The 14024-nt window shown below is 40.5% G+C and overlaps 1 protein-coding gene across 1 annotated transcript in view; it reads right to left on the bottom strand.

Annotated features, from left to right (window-relative positions):
- Positions 1 to 13785, bottom strand: part of LOC122561718 (hepatocyte growth factor) — a 71824-nt gene extending 58039 nt beyond the window's left edge. Inside the window, exon 1 of the mRNA XM_043713772.1 lies at positions 13659 to 13785. The gene's annotated coding sequence lies outside the window, so the exon portion shown is untranslated. The remainder of the gene's footprint in view (positions 1 to 13658) is intronic.
- Positions 13786 to 14024: the final 239 nt, after the last annotated feature.

Here is a 14024-nt window from a genome sequence, read left to right as displayed (position 1 = left end):
AACCACGAGCAAGAGAACTGGACCACATTTGAAGAGTGAGTTGTCATTGTCTCGCACCACAATCAGATTGACTACAGAATCCATGCCTAGAGCTTTTCTCATGCTATGAATAAGATGTTGTCGAGATGATATCATATTCCTTGCTATCTTCCTTCGTAATTATCAGGAAACTTCATGATTAATACTGTCCTCAATCTCAAAGATAAAAACAATCAAACAATAAATAGACATCACTTATTCTGTAATATTAAGCGGAATAAAGCAGTGTCCACAGTTAAATGTGAAATATCACTGCAGATTAAACAATGTGATTAAGTGCCAAGGGTATTATTAATTTGAAATGTTTTTTCCACAGCAAGTATTAAAGCTTCTACTACATATTTGAGACATTATTAAAACGGAACATGTGGAAAAACTGGAAGGAAAATTAGACGACTCATATTGGGTTTTAAGGTCAAATGATGCAACTGAATACCTTCTAGACCAAATACTGATGTCAAAATAGATTCAAAATCACCATTGAGTGTACTGTGGTATTAGAAAACTTCACCAGGCAGCACCTGCTCAGACAAGTTAACTTAACTTGGGATCTAATTGACTTCGCGAACTGTTTTATATTCACCCTTGGAGTTTATGGTGTCATCTCTTCCAAATAGGTTAAAGTCCAGATATTGGCCACAAAAATGAGAATAACTTTGATGGAATTTTCCCAATTCTTGAAGGACATGGGCATTGCTGAGTCAGTTGGGAAAATGGGGTGAGTTCAGAAGAAATCATATTCTTTACATCTAGAGCAAAAAGACAGATTTTCCATCTGAGTGTTGAATGTTGAGAAGAGAATTTCATGTCTGAGCAATGAAATACCTAGTCACAACTATCTATAGACAATAAAAAGTCAGTACTACCTGATCTCACCTCATTGATTATACACTTTTCTATTCACCCATGAGACTGATAGAAACTAGATGGCAACACTTCCTGACATGAAATTCAGAGTGTGTACCTGGAAACTCCAGCTCACTCCTCTAGGCCTCCATTTTGCACAGAAATCTTCAACGTCACAAGGTACTATCCATGGGCAGCAACTGCTCACAAACACTGTCTACAGACTTGTGATCATACACACACCAACTTCAATGCAATATCATAGCAAATCTCCAACCCACGTATAGAACAGTTCTGCACTTCAGTGTTGCACTCTAAAGCACACTGGTATCCTTCATTTTGATGCTGGTGTCAGGATACTTTGCCCAGAGGGACAGGAACTCAGAGTGCATCTCAGGGTTCCTTGCTTGGTTTCTTAGCACTCACTTACATTGATCCTGCTTCTGCCCTCACATTGCCTCTTCCTTTGCCTTGTGTTCCTTTGTCTTGCAATTTTGCACTTTGTCTCTTCAGCCATACCTGAAAGGTTCACTGTCATGCACAAAACCAGGCAGCTTGCCATGATTTTCAATGGTGATAAATATTGGGGGTGGACTTGTTGCTGAAGGGCATTCTAAAATATTTATATATGTGGTGTTGTGATAGTGACCCTACCTCTGAGCCTGGACACCTGTATTCAAGTCCCACCTCTCCAGAAGTTTATAATGATATCACTGAAAAAGTTGATTAGAAAATGTTTATTTACAAACGTGGGTCGAGAGTGTGGTGCTGGAAAAACAAGTGTGTCAGGCAGCATCCAAGGAGCAGGAGAATCAACGTTTCAGGCATAAGCCCTTTATCAGGACTGGCTTATGCCTGAAATATTGATTCTCCTGCTCCTCGGAAGCAGCCTGACCTGCTGTGCTTTTCCAGCACCACACTTTCGACTCTGATCTCCAGCATCTGCAGTCCTCACTTTCTACTATTTACAAATGTGCACTTAAATTTGCAAGCAAGTGGAGCCACCAGTGCCGTATTGGTGTCCTGAGAAGCTTTTATTTTTGGTTTTCCTCCCACTACCTGCAATGTGAAGGGCCACTCCAGGCTGGCAGCACGTTACCTGGCATATGGCTGGCCTTTAAAATTGGTACCAAGAATCCGGAGACATCTTGACAAGAGGCAAGAGACAAGATAGTGCAAGTGGAACAACACAGAGGCATAGTACATAGCCAATGAGGCCAGTTGCAAATAATGGTGTGAGAAAACCTGCTAGGAATCATGGAGAGAAATCCTCGCCAAGATTGTGACTTTGCTAATTTCTTGTAAAATTCAGCCCTTTGCCTTGCCTCTCAAAGTCAATTCACAAAACTACAAGACCGATTGAGTCATAATGAATGATGGTGTCACACAACAGATAATGACCCCTCCATCTGCTGGCTCTGCTCTCCCATGTGTGTGATGGTCGAGTAACTTATGCCTTTTGTCTCTGACTGAAAAGCTAAGTTTGTAGAATTTCCATAATTACAATCTGCAGAAAGGAGTCAACACTGAGAACAATGAAGTCTTCAATGAAATAAATATAGTTTATTCACTGGTGACCCATTACAAAATGAAACAAAGCAGGAATTATGATAATATTTGTCTATATTATCTTCTACCAATTTTAGACTAATTCAGCTTTCTTGTTTATTTCATGTATTATAATATTTATCTTTCCTGCTGCAGTAAAAGCATGTACAATTAAAAAATAAATATGTTACCAATAACTGGTGGAAGAATGAATCTGGTGACTATATGCAGTACTGTAATTCAAAATTGAGGCCTACGGTCATTAAAGGATTTCACTCTTCAAATTTAGGACATCTGCAGAATGGCTCAAATTACAGCCTGGCCAGCTGTATACTATAAAAATTACTTAAAAACCACAGAAGAGGTTAATAAGGTCCGCAGAAACCATGATACCTCTTAATGTTTGACTAGAAGCACCTTTTCTGCAGGGTGATATGATGCTGCCCAGAAAGACGAAGAGGCCTCTGCGATCAATATCTTCACTGATGATGATGGCAGCAGAGAACATAACAAACTTAAAGGTGGTAAAACAGAGGGCCTTAAAAAGGGAACTCCAGATTATGGAGCAGCACACAGGCAACCATGAAGCTCTTAGTGTCTAACATATCGAAAGCAAGTAAGAATATGATGCTCTTAATAACATAGACATAGTGGCTCAGTGGTTAGCACCGCTGCCTCACAGCACCAGGGAGCTGGGTTCAATTCCAGTCTTGGGTGTCTATCTGTGTGGTGTTTGCAGATTCTCCCTGTGTTTGCATGGGTTTCCCTCCACAATCCAAAGATTGGCCGTGCTGAATTGACCATAGTGTTCAGGGATGTGTAAGTTGGTCAGGGGGAATCGGCTGGGATACTCTTTGGAGGGTCGGTATAGACTTGTTGGGTCAAATGGCCTGTTTCTACACTGTAGGGATTCTATGAAACAGTGGCTACACAGCTGATACTGTTTAGCCATTGTTTTAAGTAATTTTTCAGAAACTATTGTATGCTAATTATTTCTGTACACTATTTCGAGACTGTATTGTTCAATACTATATTGTTCAATACTATATACATCTAGCTAATTGTAACTCTGGATGTGGCTAATTTTTATTACTGGTTAGTAAATAAAAATTGTGTGACAGATACCATTCCTGGGCATGCAATCTCAAAATTCATATTTACAGACATTTCTACATGCATTTTAATGTTTTTGAACATATGTAGGTGAAATTGAGTTAAAAAGGAATGTGAAAATTTCTTGTAATCATTGGAACTTATTATTTCAAATACTGAATTATGAGCCATAATTGTTAAATTAAAAATGCATGCGCACATTTACCAAAACAGTGTGAGTGCATTAGAGGGATTACCAATTAACATGGGAGTGTGCTGTAAGGATGCTGTCTTGGTCATACCTTTATCTGCGTAGCAATTTCTGTCGGACAACACTTCGGAATTAATCAAACTCCCTCTTAAATCCTCCAACTATGCTGACATTATGCAATCTATATTGTTAATGTGTATTTGTCACCCTTATTCTGTTTATAATATGTCTGTTGATGATCCTATCCTTTACATCACAACAATGTTTTCACAGTAACTTTCGTATATCCATGACTTTGTCTATACTTCTTTTGGGAAAGCAACCAACATAATCAGAAATGGAAATGTGTTGCTGGAAAAGCACAGCAGGTCAGGCAGCATCTAGGGAACAGGAGAATCGACGTTTCGGGCATTAGCCCTTCTTCAGGAATCAGGCTAATGCCCGAAACGTCGATTCTCCTGTTCCCTAGATGCTGCCTGACCTGCTGCGCTTTTCCAGCAACACATTTCCATCTCTGATCTCCAGCATCTGCAGACCTCACTTTCTCAACATAATCAGAAACCCTTTCCACCCTGGTTATACCCTCTTCCACCCTCTTCCATTAGGCAGAAGATATAAAAGTCTATATACATGTACAAACAGATTCAAGAGCAGCTTCTTTCCAGCTGTTATCAGACTTTTGAATGGACCTATTTAATGTTACTCCCTCTCTCTGCACCTTCTCAGCAGCCATAACATTGTATCCTGCATTATGTTCTATTACCCTGATGCACTTGTATAGAACAATCTGCCTCTAAAGCACAGGAGCCAATACTTCTCACTATACTCCGGTACAAGTGCCAATAATAAGTCAAATCAAATAAAAAAGAATCCCAAGTCTAAATAGAAGAAAATAAATTACAATAAAAAGCACTGCTGAATTAAGGCAAGAGAGGTAAATGAACTTAGCCTCAAAGGTGGATTTCTAAACACTTACAAAGACTTTGAGCAGTGATGGGATAGGTTTAGGGAGGGAATTCCAGAGAAGAACAGAAGTGGGTGAAGACCACTGCCACTGACAATGAGGTAAAGAAAAGAGGTTTGCTTGAAAGACAAGAATCAAGCAATTGGAGGGTGACAATAGCAGTGTAATGTTTGAGGAAACCATGACAATTAGGTGGGCAAAGTCGCTGTGCAGATTTGAAAATCGGACAAGAGTTCAAAGTGTTGGGGTCAAAGAAACACTGTCAATCAATGACAGCAGGATAGCGTATGCGTATCTGAGTTCTGAATACATTGGAGTTTTTACAGAGTCCAGATAGGACAACTACTTCTGATACTGTTAATAGAATCAAACAAATCACAGAACAGATAGAGGAGAATATTTAGTGCTCAACATGTCTGCATATTACAGCTCCAAATGGAACTTTGACAGTGTGAAGGATTTTTCATAAGTAAACAAGTTTTACAAAGCTAAGTATTAAAATACTTACAGACTTACGCTTTTCTCAAAAAAAACTATATAAATTAACTTTGACCATAAAATATTCAGTGTTATTTGTCACAATTTAGTTAAAAATCAGCTAATGCCTGCAGGAATACCAGTCTTCAGAATTCTTTAGATATATGATTGATGCTAATTGTGTTTCAGTTGTTTGATCATAACAGGAGTTCGTTAAAAGATAGATGGTCCCTTGATGGATTTCCAAATTACTTAGAATATTTGTCACCACCAGAAGGCATTATGTTTCATATGCGATGGTTATCTGAACTTCACTTTGATTTGTTTTTATTTGTTTTCTTCAAATTGTCTCCACAGGTCAGGAGAGAACAAAAAGCCCAACAGCAATGGATGTCCTAAATTTGAAATTGTTACAACTCACACTGTGTTACAGTTTACTAAAGTGCTATTAAAAAGCTATCAGTGATTCCTGATTCTTATAGAATGTCTTGGCTAAAAGATTCAGTGAAACAGCAATACTGAATGTTTTTGATTAATGGGGCGACTTGTGAATTAAATAAACACAAATTATCTAACCAAGTATACAGTGTAAGTTAATAAATGGGAAGAGAATTATAAGTAAAGGAATTCTGAAAAGCCAAAATGTTCAAAATGATGTTGAAATTAAAAACTCATAAAGGAAACTGAGGCTTTTGCTTTGTGGTGCACCACAATATTCTTTCCACATAGCCCTGTCTGGCATTCTTAGAATGGTAGAGCTGAAGAAACAGGGACTATTTGGAGCCAATATTACTGAAAGAAGTACTAAAAGTCTAATCATGCACATTGACATGGAGTACAATGCACAATCATTGTTGATTAATTTTAATGAAGTGTATTATTCAAATAATTCAAATAAAAATTTCATAAAAACATTGTGTGAAATGTCAATTGGATATTAGAGACAAAATAAAATACATCAGCGGTAAGAGAGAAACACAGAGTTGGAAGGAAACAACAACTAAGGGAGGAATGGAGAGAGCAAAAGGTAAATTGGGGAGGATGAGTGAGAGAAGAAAACATAAACTAGAATAGGGATAGAGACACAAACTAGGGGGGAGACAGAGTAGGGAGAGAGGGAGGAACATTTTTGAATTGAATTAATTTTGATTTTAATGTTACGTATCATATTTATGATTTGTTTTGTAAAATGTCATAACACAGAACAAAACTTTTAAATTCCATTGTTACACCAAAAAATATTATTGATTTATCTGACGTTTCTGATGTTGTGGAAATATTGCACGTAGTTTTTTTGTGGAACAAACACACCCTGTTAAATCTTTCTTTTTGGTGTTATTATTTATTTTTCAAAGTACCCTTTTCATCTTCCAACAAAAAAGTCAAATAATTTATTTTGAGCTTGGTGATATTAAGACACTCAGATAAGGTAAATGTAATAATTGAAAATAGCAAGAAAATGTCACATGATCAAGTACCTGATAGAGTCACTGGACTCGAAAGTTAACTCTGCTCTGTCCCCACAGATGCTGCCAGACCTGTTGAGTTTCTCCAGCAATTTCTGTTTTTGTTTCACATCTCCAGCATCTGCAGTTCTTTATTTAATTGACATTATCCAAGTCGTGTTTGAAAGCCAGGTGACCCAAACATCAAATTGACAAGGTGCCACCCAGGAGGCTGCTAATAAGATAACAGCCCATAGTGTCAGTGGCAAGATACTGGAATGTGAAGAGTATTGGCTGACTGGCAGAAAATGGAGAGTAGGGATAAAGTGGTTTCTTCAGGGTGGCAGCTGGTGACTAGTGGAGTTCCATAGGTGTCGGTGTTGAACCACAACCATTCACATTATATATTAACACTCTCAATGAAGGAGCTGAGGGTATTGATGCTAAGCTTGCAGATGACACAAAGTTAGGTGGAGGACCAGGTAGTGTTTTGGAAGTGGGGAGGCTGCAGAAGGACTTGGACATACTAAGAGCATGGACAAAGAATTGGCAGATGGAATACAATGTAGGAAAGTGTGAGGTTATGCACTGTGGTAGAAAGAGTAGAGGCATAGACTTTTTTATAAAAGGTAAAAGAAATCTAAGGCACAAAGGGATTTCGGAGGCCTGGTTCAGGATTCTGCAGGTTCAGTTGGCAGTGAGGAAGGCAAACATAATGTTGGTATTCATTTCAAGCAGGGTTAGAATACAAGAGCAGAGATGTTCTGCTGAGGCTGCATAAGGCTCTGGTCAGACAACATTTGGAATATTGTGAGCAGTTTTGGGTCCAGTATCAAAGGAAGGATGTGCTGGTGTTGGAGGGAGTCAAGAGGATGTTTACAAGAGTGATCCTGGGGATGAAAAGTTTGTCATATGTGGAGAGGTTGTAGACTCTGGGTCTGATCCTGATGGAATTTAGAAGGATGAGAGAGGATCCGATTGAAACTTACAGCATACTGAGAGGACTGGATAGAGTGGATGTGGAGATGAAGTTTCCACTATTAGGAGAGACTAGGACTCAACAGCACAGCCTCACAGCGAAGGGACGACCCTTTAGAACTGAGATGAGGAGGAATTTCTTCAGCCAAAGGGTAGTTAATCTGTGAAACTCATTGCTGCAGAGTGCTGTGGAGGCTGAGTCAGTGAGTGTACTTAAGACAGAGAGATCGATAAGCTCTTAATTGATAAGGGATCAAGGGTTAGGGGGAGAAAGCAGGAGAATAGAGTTGAGAAACATATCACTCATGATCGAATGGCAGAGCAGCCTCGATGGACCAAATGGCCTAATTCTGCTCCTATATCTTATTGTCTTATAAAATAAAACATTTCCAAAAATGTGTCAAATCAAAGCTGGCACGTTGTTTTGAAGTGAAATGATAAAAATTGGGTCACTGCAGTGCTTCTTTGAATGTGATTACTTACAGTGTTTCTGGCTATTTACAAATTTTATCTCCTTCACTTGAGTCATGCAGAGTAAAAGATGTTTGTGCTACAAAACGCATGTTCACTTATTTACAAACTCCTTTAGGGAAATCCTTTCAAAGTTAACAACTCAAATTCACCGACAATGAATTTAAAAGATAAGACAAAAGAATGAATCCAAACAAGCGTACTTATATATATGACTTGGCCTTCATTTTTCATTCCAACCAATGTAGGTGAAAAGGTCATCCCAGTTTACAGTGCTTAAGCCCAAAGCAAAACATGGAGGAAGTTAAATGAATCAGGCAGAGCGTTCAGCACAATAACTGGTGATGTAATAAAGTTTGTGACTTTTACATTCTACAGTTAAAGCTGAATTGTCCTCCTGGTGAGCTCCCAGTCAAGTCCGACCTCAAACATGGTGAGATGCGAATTAGCAGTCATATAAATTAAGAGTAGGAGTAGGCCCCTCAAGCCTGCTCTGCTATTCAATAAGATCTTGGCTAATCTGTTTGTTTCAAATTCCATATTCCCAAGCACCCCTATACCCCTGCCTTCAATATATCCAATGGCCTTTCCCCCCACCAACACTCTTCAAGGCACAAACGTCCAAAGTCACACAACTGTCTGAGAGAAAAGAAAAAATCTCTAGTCACTGTCCTGAAAAGGCACCCCAAATTTTAGGACAATGTCCTCTACTTCTGGACTCACCCTCAAGAGGAAACATCCTTTCTATATCCATCTTGTCAAGACCACTCAAGATCTTATAAATTTCATGATTTGGAAGTGCCAGTGTTGGACTGGCATGGACAAAGTTAAAATTCACAGAACACCGGGAAACATATCCAAATAAACCTGTTGGACTATAACCTGATGTTATGTGATTTTTAACTTTATAAATTTCAATCATTACCCTTCATGATTTTAAACTCCATTAGAAACAAGCTGAGCCCAATCAACATTTCTTCAGAAGACAACATGCTCTTTATAGTATTAAATAAGTATACCTTCCCTGAAATGCCTCCAATGCATTTACATTCTTTCCTTAATTAAGAAGACCAAAACCACACACTGAACTCACAATGCGTTAAGAGGGGGCAATGACTTAGTGATATAATCCGGACACCCAGATCCTCTTCTGGGGAGATGGGTTTGAAACCCACCATGCCAGATGGCGCAATTTGAAATTTCTGAAATTAAGACTTGAATGATGACTATAGCTGATTATTAGGAAAATCCCTTCTACCTTGTCAGGCCTACATGTGACTCCAGAGTAACAGCAATGTGGTTAAATCTTAACTGCCCTCTGGGGATAGGCATAAACGCTGGTGTAGCCAGTGATGCCCGCATCCTACGAATGAATAAAAAAAATCATCTCACTAATGCTGTGCACAATTAAAACATAATTTCTTTCATTTATGTCTAATTCTTCTCCTAGTACTGGATCTGTCCAGAGTGAGGCATCTCACAATGTGCGTCATTAATAAAATGTTTTGCTACACACTGCAGCTTGAAACCTTGTTGGGAATCAACTTCATGCAGATATGAGCTCTTCATGACACACCAAGGGCAACGGAGCTCATTGAGCTAGAGTGAACAGGACTTAATCATTTGCAAGAGAAAGCAGGGGGTGATTAAGAGACAAATTAGCTGTAGAAAGAAAAGTAAAGAATGAGTGGTTTAAGCAAAGGATAATAAAGACAAAGAATAAGCAACATTTTTCATTGGTCTCATGGCAGACACTGAGGAATTCTTTGGCGAATGAAGCTCCAGGAATTCTTCCACAAACCCCAAGATGTAGCAGCCAGCCCAATGAGACAAGTTACAAACCAGAACAGTCAACATATAGATCTGTGGTGCAGTGACCAAGAAAGAAAACGTCGAAATGGATCCCTCCAGAATGCCACTGCCCTAGGCTTAGCATGTATGCTCAAGCCATCAGGAAATGTCTTAACACCAGATTCATTAGCCGCCCTCTCAAGAAAGTGCAGAATATCACCCAAGCACAACACAATGCCATCCATGCTCTCAAGACCATTCACAATAGTATCATCAAACCAGCAGACAAAGGAGGATCCATTGTCGTACAGAATAGTATGGACTACTGCAAAGAAGCATATTGACAACTGAACAACCAGGAACACCACAGAAACTACTTGCCAATAGCTAGGCACCTACAGTGAATCCCCCACTGTCAACATCCTTGGGGTTATCATTGACCAGAAACTCAACTGGACTCACCACAGTGGCTACAAGTGCAGGTCAGAGACTAGGGATACTGCAGCCAGTAACTCACCTCTTGACACTCCAACATCTGTCCACCATCTACAAGGCACAAGTCAGGAGGGTGATGGAATAGTCCCCATTTGCCTGGATGGATGAAGCTCCAACAATACTCAAGAAGCTTGACACTAACCAGGACGAAGCAACCCGTTTGATTGGCACCATATCTACAAACATTCAATCTCTCCACCATTGGCTCGCAGTAGCAGCAGTATGTACCATCTACAAGATGCACTGCAGAAATTCACCAACGAACCTTCATAGCACCTTCCAAACCCAGGATTACTTCCATCTAGAAGGACAAGGGCAGCAGGTACTTGGGAACACCACCACCTGCAAGTTCCCGTACAAGCCACTCACCAACCTGACTTGGAAATATACCACCTTTCCTTCACAGTCATTGAGTCAAAATTCTGGATTTCCCTCTCTACTGCCATTGTGGGTCAACCCACAACAAGTGGACTGCAACGATTCAAGAAGGCAGCTCACCACCACCTTCTCAAGGGCAAATAGGGATGGGCTATCAATGCTGGCCAGCCAGCAACACCCAAGTTCCACAAATGAATTTTAAAAATCCAACCAAAGAACACACCCTTCAACTCAACAGACTGATCAAGACCTTTGATCCAGACCTTCAGGGTATCCTACACACTCCCATCCCACATACTTCTTGTGTAGGGGACTAGTAACGCCTTCCAAAGATGCACAAAGCCAGCACACCTGGATGTCCAATCGTACCAGGCAATGGGACCCTGCGTGAGAACCTCTCTGGCTATGTTGAGGGCATTTTGAAGCCCACTGTACAAGGAACCTCCAGCTTCTGGCGCAACACTACGGATTTCTCAGTACCCACAGACTAGTCAAACAGAGAACATTCCTCATCACAATGGGCGTGTCAGCATACCCCACGATGATGGCATCTCTGCAACAGCCTCAGTACTCAACACCAACAACTGCCAATCTCCAAGCATCATCCTACAAATCATCCACTTCATCCTCAACTCCAACATCTTCACCTTCGACAAACAGTTCTTCATCCAGACACACAAAACAGCCATGGGAACCAAATCTGTACTCCAATATGCCAACATTTTCATGCACAAGTTCAAGCAAGACTTCTTTGCTGCACAAGACCTCCGATCAATGCTATACATAGATACATCAACGACAATTCCTTCCTTTGGACTCATGACGAGGAATCACTAAAACGACTGCACAATAATATCAACAAGTTTCATCCCAGCATCAGACTGACCATGGACTACTCTTTAGAATCAGTCTCATCCTTGGACACACCCATCACCATCAAGGATAGATACCTCAGTACCTCACTCTACCCCAAACCCATGAATAACCTCACGATGCTGCACTTGTCTAGCTTCCACTCTCAACACATTAAAGAAGTCATCCCCTTTGGACACACCCTGTGGATAGACATGATTTGCTCTGATGAGAACAAATGCAACGGACACCTGAGGTGTTGAAGGATGCCCTCGTAAGAACGGGACATGATGCTCAACTAACCGATTGCCAGTTCTGACGTGCTACAGCGAGAAACCGCAAAGACCTCCTCAGAAGACAGACACAGGGTATGACCGATAGAGTACCCTTCATCATCCAGTATTTCTCTAGAGCAAAGAAACTACGCCATGTCCTTCGCGGCTTTCAAAATGTTACTGATGAGGACAAACATCTCAACTTCAAACTGCCGGCTCACCTCAAACAGACCATTATTCACAGCAAACACCCAGCCTTCAGGACAACATCGACCATAACACCATACAATTCTGCCACAGTAACCTCTGCAAGACATGTCAGATCATCAACATGGTTACTACCATTACATGTGGGCAGACCACCCAACATTTATACGGCAGATACTCATGTGACTTGGCCAATGTTGTCCACCTCATCTGCTGCAGGCAAGGATTCCCTGCTGCATGGTACAAGGGCAAGACCATGCAGATGCTACTACAATGGATGAATGGACACTGCGCAACAATCACCAAAACAGGAATGTTTCCTCCTAGTGGGGGAACACTTCAGTGGTCAAAGACATTTAGCCTCCGATCTTTGGGCAAACATCCTCCATGTGGCCTTCGAGATATACAACAATGCAGAACTGCAGAGCAGAAACTGATAACCAAGTTCCTTACCCATGAAGACGGCATCAACTGTGATCTTGGAATTACGTTGAGCAACATGTAACCCCACCGTACTGTTCTGAATCTGTAAAATCGTCCTTATTGTCCTGTTTTGATGCCATTACCTTGGTAATTTGTTATGATCTCTTGACCATAATTAGTTTGTATAGTTTTGGATTATTGTTACCTTGGTTAGACCCTTGTCATGTGACTTTTATACCCATCATTTTATTCCAGCCATTTGGTTTGTCTCTAGCACCATCTTATTTTAGATTTTTTTAATAGGTATTTCCCTGCCTTAATTAATCTGATCATAGATCATCCCTTCACTTATTATTCAGCTGTTAACACTTTAATCATATAGTTTGACACTTCTGATCACCTGCAAAGACTTATTATTCAGCCGATCAATACTCCACTCACATCATATATACTATCTTTTGACACGTTTAATTACCTGGAATTATATTGCAATGATCTCTCTGTCTATAGATTCTGTGCCTGTGTGCTTCCCTCCACTTCACTTAAAAAAAGGGGCAGTGCCCCGAAAGCTTGTGATTTCCAATTAACCTGTTGGCCTGTAATCTGGCATCATGTGACTTCTGACATGGCACTACCAAAGCCAGAGGGTCTCTCGGTGGGGGTGAGGTGTGGGGGGTGTTCCCAGCTGCTAAAGGCATTGTATCCCCTTTTAGGAAGGGCATTCATCTGGGCATACTGTGCACATGCCAGAAGAAGTTTCACAATTAACAACAAACAGCATCAGTAGCTGATTTGATTTACAATCTTTGGCCACACAGGTTTGATGAAGATATGTGCTTCATTCAGTAAAGGAATATCTGTACATGTTCAAGAGGAAGAGAAACCCAAATTTTAGGAAAGGCAATTCAGACTAGATGCTGTTGTGGTCAATTCTCTGAAAATAAAGGGCCTGATGCCCAGTCCATACAGAGGTTGCAACAGGTTAGGGAGGGCTACAGTTGCAGTGTCTCTGGATCTACTCTGGAGCAGAGGCTGTGGAGAGAGAAACTTCTGTGTAATGCCTTTTTCCAAGTTTTCCATGCTCCTAACAGTGACAGAATTCAGAGTGACTGGCCAGTTAGTGTACCCAGCATTTCAACTTGAAACCTCATCAAACATTTTCCTACCTCATTGAAACAGAACTTGTCTGTGACCATGCCCTCCTGGATGCTAACATTAGAGCTTTCCAGATGTAGGTTTGCTCACTGAGCTGTAAGGTTCATTTCCAGATATTTCATTACCCTACTAGACAACACCTTCAGACGGCCTCAGATGAAGCAATGCTGAAAATTTCTGCTTTCTATTTATATGTTTGGGTTTCTTTGGATTGGTGATATCATTTCCTGTGGTGATGTTATTTCCTGTGGTGAAGTCACTTCCTGTTTATTTTCTCAGGGAGTGGTAGATGGGGTCTAACTTGGTGTATTTGTTGGAATGCCATGCCTCTAGGAATTTTCATGTGTGTCTTTGTTTGGCTTGTCCTAGGATGGATG

The sequence above is a fragment of the Chiloscyllium plagiosum genome, chromosome 23, assembly GCF_004010195.1.
Source record: "Chiloscyllium plagiosum isolate BGI_BamShark_2017 chromosome 23, ASM401019v2, whole genome shotgun sequence".
Taxonomy (NCBI): Eukaryota; Metazoa; Chordata; class Chondrichthyes; order Orectolobiformes; family Hemiscylliidae; genus Chiloscyllium; species Chiloscyllium plagiosum.
The sequence above is the reverse complement of the archived record's forward strand: the minus strand, read 5'-3'. Positions and strand labels throughout refer to the sequence as shown.